The sequence below is a fragment of the Schistocerca cancellata genome, chromosome 9, assembly GCF_023864275.1.
Source record: "Schistocerca cancellata isolate TAMUIC-IGC-003103 chromosome 9, iqSchCanc2.1, whole genome shotgun sequence".
Lineage (NCBI taxonomy): Eukaryota > Metazoa > Arthropoda > Insecta > Orthoptera > Acrididae > Schistocerca > Schistocerca cancellata.
Window position 1 is genome coordinate 74,456,494 of NC_064634.1, and position 6,595 is coordinate 74,463,088.

The 6,595-nt window shown below is 45.6% G+C and overlaps 1 non-coding gene across 1 annotated transcript; it reads left to right on the top strand.

Moving 5' to 3' along the window:
- The first annotated feature begins 1,656 nt into the window (after positions 1 to 1,656).
- Positions 1,657 to 1,731, top strand: Trnat-ugu (transfer RNA threonine (anticodon UGU)). The gene has a single exon. It is a non-coding gene; the product is annotated as a tRNA-Thr (tRNA).
- The last annotated feature ends 4,864 nt before the right edge of the window (positions 1,732 to 6,595 follow it).

Below are 6,595 nucleotides of genomic sequence, written 5' to 3' on the forward strand. Positions count from 1 at the left end.
TTTTTCATCTTAAATCGATTTTTAGAATTGTCTAAACAAAATTGTAGTTAAAAGAATTGAACTAAACATCGAGAAGCTATTTAAAAACAAACTTTAAAATCTCTAGATATGTAGCCACACCCATGTTTCCGCTGCTTTGATGTGTGAAATGTTGTCATTAGACTCCCACTCGCGAAAGTATGCTATTCAACTGTTTTTCGAGTTGTCATCCATGTCAGAAGATACGCTTTGTGATGCTCATATGTTTTCCCTTATGGTTTGGAGCGTTGTTTCCTACGGTCTGACCTGCTGCTGTTTTGTCATTCCCGAAAATTATTATGCCTCCTAAAAGTATTTTGGTATTGGAAATATCTGTGTTTCACAGCACTCGGGTTATTCCTCCAGTAAGTATAGCCTGTGAAAGTACATCTAAGAACCGACTAGATGTTAGGTGGACTCCAACAGGTGATGCAACTGGTGAAGTTCATATTCGCCATCACTTCCTACTATTTGCAGTATAAGAAGCAATTAATAGCATAAACAGCAAGCTATTGTCGCTGTGCTTACGAGGAAAGCTGCAACTTGTGCGTGAATGTTTCAAGGATTTTATATTGTAATGCCTGCCAAAAAAGGGTTTGTTGGATATTAGGTATGTTAGATGTTGTACTTGTTTTAGTGATGGGACCGACTGTTAATGTGGATGGTAAACTGTCTCGAAAGTTATTTATTGTTGCCGGCCGTAGTGGCCGTGCGGTTCTAGGCGCTACAGTCTGGAACCGAGCGACCGCTGCGGCCGCAGGTTGGAATCCTGCCTCGGGCATGGATGTGTGTGCTGTCCTTAAGTTAGTTAGGTTTAATTAGTTCTAGGTTGTAGGCGACTGATGACCTCAGAAGTTAAGTCGCATAATGCTCAGAGCCATTTATTTATTGTGCTGCGAGCAGGTGTGAAGTTCTCTATTTGTTTGGAACATATTCTGGGTTCAATATGAGATGATCGCTGTGGCAACTGACTCCATGAGAGCGGCCAAAACTGTAAAGTGGGGCCTTGAGGCAACTAAAGAGGCCATAGTAACAAGGAGAAACAAGAAAAGGAAGAGAGGAGATGAAGAACGCGTAAATAACGAATATTATCCAACTGGAATATATGATGAACAACAGAGCTGAGTACATTTATGAACTGAATTTCCCAAGAGTTAGATTTTCCTAGATGTTTATTTAACGCACAAAAAATTTTTGTGCTAGAGGTCTGAAACATTTTTCGATATTTCAGGATTCTACTTAGAGAAAAGTAGACCGGCCGTGTATTGGAATGCAGAAGTGGGGAGGTTTGGACAGGAGAGCGTATAGTGAAACTTGAACCAGCGTTCAGACTCAAGACTACGACAATAATGACATCGACGATAATACTGACGATTGTAGGAAACAACTTGAAGTGAAAGAACAGATACCATCTTAGTAAATATATATATATAAGGCTCACCGGCCATTTGACCATTTTCTTCTTCTGTGAGAATGCACAAACAGTGCCCGAACTCTTACCGGAATCGGCAACGTGCCGCGAGTAATGAGTATAATGGGCGGGAGCACTACGAACGTAGTGCGGGACAATACGGTCAGAATGTGGGTTTCGCTGGAGGCGTGCCAGAGATAAATCCCTGCAGTCGCGCAATCCTCTGTGCCCACGGTGGCTCAGGTGGATAGAGCGTCTGCCATGTAAGCAGGAGATCCCGGGTTCGAGTCCCGGTCGGGGCACACATTTTCATCTGTCCCCGTTGACATGTGTCAACGTCTGTAAGCAGCTAAGGGTGTGCATTTCATTGTCATTTCATTCTGACGAGCCGCTTGGTCACCGATGGTATCTGTTCTCTCGGACATGTCCGAAAGAACAGATACCATCTTAGTAAATATGTAGTTAAGGCTCACCGGCCACTTCACCATCTGCTTCTTCTGTTGGAATGCACAAACAGTGCCCGAACTCTTACGGGAATCGGCAACGCGCCGCGAGTAATCGGTATAATGGGCGGGGGCACTAAGAACGTAGTGCGGGACAATACGTTCAGAATGTGGGTTTCGCTGGAGATGTGCCAGAGATAAATCCCTGCAGTCGCGCAATCCTCTGTGTCCTCGGTGGCTCAGGTGGATAGAGCGTCTGCCATGTAAGCAGAGATCCCTGGTTCGAGTCCTGGTCGGGGCACACATTTTCATCTGTCCCCGTTGACGTATGTCAACGCCTGTAAGCAGCTAAGGGTGTGTTCATTTCATTGTAATTTCAAGGTAATATTGCCATCTGGACCGAATATTGCCACCGTGCGAGTCTTCAGACCATTGTCTCGTTATCTTGTTGTCCTACTGGAATGTTAGGTACTCCCGAGAGGGCGTAGTGTGTCCGAGGGCCATTGCGCCCTCTAATATTCGAACACACACACTCACACACGCTCACACACACACACACACACACACAGCTCTACAGTTTCTATTGCGGGCTCCTGCGGCCATTGCCGTTTACGACCATCGGCTCCGATTCGGTTCCCAGATACAGCCATGTCGAGCACAGTGCGTGGCTGCGGTCTCCCCCACCCCCGCCCTACCTCCCGCTTTCACACGCGTCCCCCCCCCCCCCATTCCCTACGCGCTCACACGCGTTCCTCACATACACGAGTCTGCCGAGCACAGACTGCCTCCGGGCGAACGCTTTCCGTGAAGTTCATTGCAAGAAGTCATCTTCCCCGCAAAACTCAATTCTTGCAAGTGAATCACCCCCTTAATACACAGGCAGCGGCGTCTGGCTTCTGTTTTCGGTGGCCTGACCTCTGGTAGCTGTGGGGTGGGAAGCGAGAAATAGGGGGAAAGTGGTGGGCGGGGAGGGGGGGGGGGCACAGCGCCAAACACCCCTCAGAGCACGGCTATAACAAACCCCTTTAGCCAACCGCACATAACTACTAACACATTTTCCACGTGAAATCCAATTCTAGCAGCTCCCCCTCTTTCCTCCCTCCCCCCAATCTTCCCATAGCGTCCTCCTTCGCCAGCCATGTTACTCCTACTCATTTTCTCCGACTTTAGCTCTTCCCCCCTCCCCCTTCTACCCTTTCGCGTCGCCCACGCCACCATCACCTCCCGTCAACCCTTTCAGTCGAGTCGCTTAACACATACTCCAGCCATTGTGCTGGGGTCTAGCCCCCAGTGGCAGCGACTTGAGTATATTTTCTTTTCAACATGCTTTACCGTCAAATAAATTTTGTTTACATTACTAATTAGATCTTCGTCATTGAATGAATCTTAATTATTTGTAATTTGCCGGAAAGGAAAATGTAATTATTCCGGAAGGGTTGAACGCAATGCCTACCGGAGCGCGACGCGAAAAGGGGGCGGCGGTTCAGAATGGCTTACCTCCTCGCCTCTCCCTTCCTCACGCCGCCGCTCCAGAATACCTCCCAGCCGGCCGAACTACCGAAACTCCGGGCGCCCGAGCTCGTCGGCAAAACGGTACATTAACGTTTCTATAAAGTTCTAATTTTCCAACGTAATCATCTGTGCAGCTGCCGACAGCGGCGGCGCCGGTGCAGTAACGGGCTCCTAACAATGCGTCGCGCCCTTCGCCTCCAGACAATAATCCAGTTGCGCATTGTGGAACCCGCAAAGTCTGCGGGGCAGCACGTTTCTCACATCGTGGGTTGTGACCTTTCGTCTGCAGCCTGTCAATCTTCGTCTCTTTCCCGTGTTGGTGGAAGGTACAGAGATATCAACTGTTCGTTACTGAGGAAAGGTATTTTGGGGTTCCATACTTTAGTCGATAAAAGCGGATCCCTTATGGAATCACTGTCTTGCCCATCTATCTGTCTGTCCGTCCGATTGTTAAAAACTATTTTCCTCACGAATGGGTAGACTTTGAAAGGTCTCTGTTGGATTCCTTTCATGTTAATTTTTTAAAACTGTTGTCATTTACGGCATACATTCCACTTCTAAATTTACTGTGGTGTTTCTGACTATCTGGGAGGAGACTGACCAGTGGAACGTGTTACTTTTACACATAATCAAGAACGATCTGTCACACTACTACACTTTAAAACACAGTTTATATGTAATTCATGTCACACAGTCTAATACGGAACCTACATCCGCTTTCTTTTATATACTGTATATGATAAGATACTGTCATCGTCCTTCCCTTCTGTGTGAAAGGATGACTGAGCAAATCTATTTCTAGTTGCACGCTTGATGGTAGCAGACAAGCCTGTCTGCTAGACGCGGTGGTCTAGCGGTTCTAGGCGCTCAGTCCGGAACCGAGCGACTGCTACGGTCGCAGGTTCGAATCCTGCCTCGGGCATGGATGTGTGTGATGTCCTTAGGTTAGTTAGGTTTAAGTAGTTCTAAGTTCTAGGGGACTGATGACCACAGATGTTAAGTCACATAGCGCTCAGAGCCATTTGAACCATTTGTCTGCTAGAGAACAGTAGGACTAACGTCGGAACAGGTAGCTACGCTTACTAAAAGCAAAGAGGTTTCTATTCTTAGTATGGTCCTGTCCATCCCTTGTCACGTTGGTATAGGAAGCTGCCTCTCTGGTCACTTCCGTTTTGTATCTGGAAGCACCCTCGGTAGGGGCCCAGGTCAGTCTGTCCCCGCGGCGAGCGTCTGAAGTGGTAAGATCTCCGGCTAAGCGCGTCTCTGCTAAGTCCGTAGGACAATGGATTTCTTAAGTTCAGCCTAACTGAAAATTTAATCACCTTTATTTCAGGTTTAGATCTAAAATATGTTATCTTAAATTGCAACGCAGTGTAATTCGAGTGTGAAGTCAGAATATCTTCCAGTAGTTGCTTTGTCACTACATTGTGAGTAAAGTGGAACCACATACGGATGATCCGTAACTCTAACTAAGATCATCAATCTTAAATGCGAATGTGCTTGAGATTATAACGTCTCGTCTTGACAATATTTTTCAGTATAGCAACTTTTCTTTATGTTCTACCCACGTGGGGTGTACTTTGTGAGACCAGTACCACGTGAATATACAATTGTTTGACCCATCAGGTTAATAGTAAGACGATAGTAACCAGTTCGAGGATTTTCTTTTGTAATTTGTGTTTCGATGTAATTTATTTTAATTATCAAAATTATTGTGGAGTTACACTCTTTGTGTAAACCAAGTTGACCACGTGAAGCATGTAGTGTAATCATCAAAGTAGCTATTCTTTTCGGGAAGATTTCACAGAGAGTTAGTATGAATTTAGTATACCAGTGTGTGGTAATTTCATGACGGACAGGATTGCGCTACGAACGTAACTTCTTTGGGTGAAAATTGAATCGGTTGGTTGTGGTTAATTTCCTCTTGCATATGTTTCAACGTTCCTCGTGTGTTATGTTATGAATGCAGTGTTGTATGCAGTCTCCCAATCTTGGCTCCATATTTGATGTGTTCCGTAAGATTACAAACTCACATTTTCACAATCCTAAATAAGGCACCAGTTTAATTATGAGTCAAGTTTAATATGCTCAAATTTTAACGGAACAATGATCAATGTTAAAATAAAGTCCAAATATAAACTGTTTTATTTCTTTTTATTTAAATTCTATATATATATATATATATATATATATATATATATATATAATCACCGGTTGTCGTAAGATGACTATTAAAAGATTATAATTAATGTTAGCATGGTTGGTAGGCAATTTGATAAACTACACTGGATATCTGGTGAAACAGTTGCTCAGTAATGCAAGGATAACGTCCCCAGATAAGTTACAGCTTTTAACCCGCTTTTATTGTCTTTGTCTTGAATATCAGCACCGCTTTCAGAACAACGTAATGCATCAACATTACAACATATCAAGTAGAAACTTCACTTACAAAGGTCTACAGTTCCTTGGCTGTGTAAAAAAACTGAAGCTTCTACGTCAGTAGAATCAAACGAGACTGCCATTTACGCACATAGTTGATACTCTCAAATTCACTCAATAAGACCTACAGGGTATGTATGTATGTATGTATGTTAACTGGGGACCTAGAAACGACGGAGAGGCTCCGTCCCCGCCGCAGCCGCACTGGGCCACAACCCCACGACGACTACCGCAGTCCACAGTCCACTTCACCCCCCCCCCCCCCCCCGCCGCCCCACACCGAACCCAGGGTTATTGTGCGGTTCGCCCCCTGGTGATCCCCCTCAGGGAACGTCTATGTTTGCATGGTAGAGTAATGGTGGTGTACGCGTACGTGGAGTACTTGTTTGCGCAGCAATCGCCGACATAGTGTAGCTGAGGCGGAATATGGGGAACCAGTCCGCAATCGCCGAGGCAGATGGAAAACTGCCTAAAAACCATCCACAGACTGGCCGGCTCACCAGACCTCGACACAAGTCCGCCGGACGGATTCGTGCCGGGGACCAGGCGGTCCTTGCCGCTCCGGAAAGCCGTGCGTCAGACCGTTCGGCTAACCGGGCGGGCTTAGACCTACAGGACTACAGGGTACTTCCCGTTACATAGAGTCATGAAACTTGACAAGAAGCAAGGTTTCACGGTACAACCAAAGAAAAAAAAACCGAAAATTGTTAATTTGTAATTATATCACAGGACAAAATATTTATTTGTCATTGGTTACCCGACTGTTTGTCCC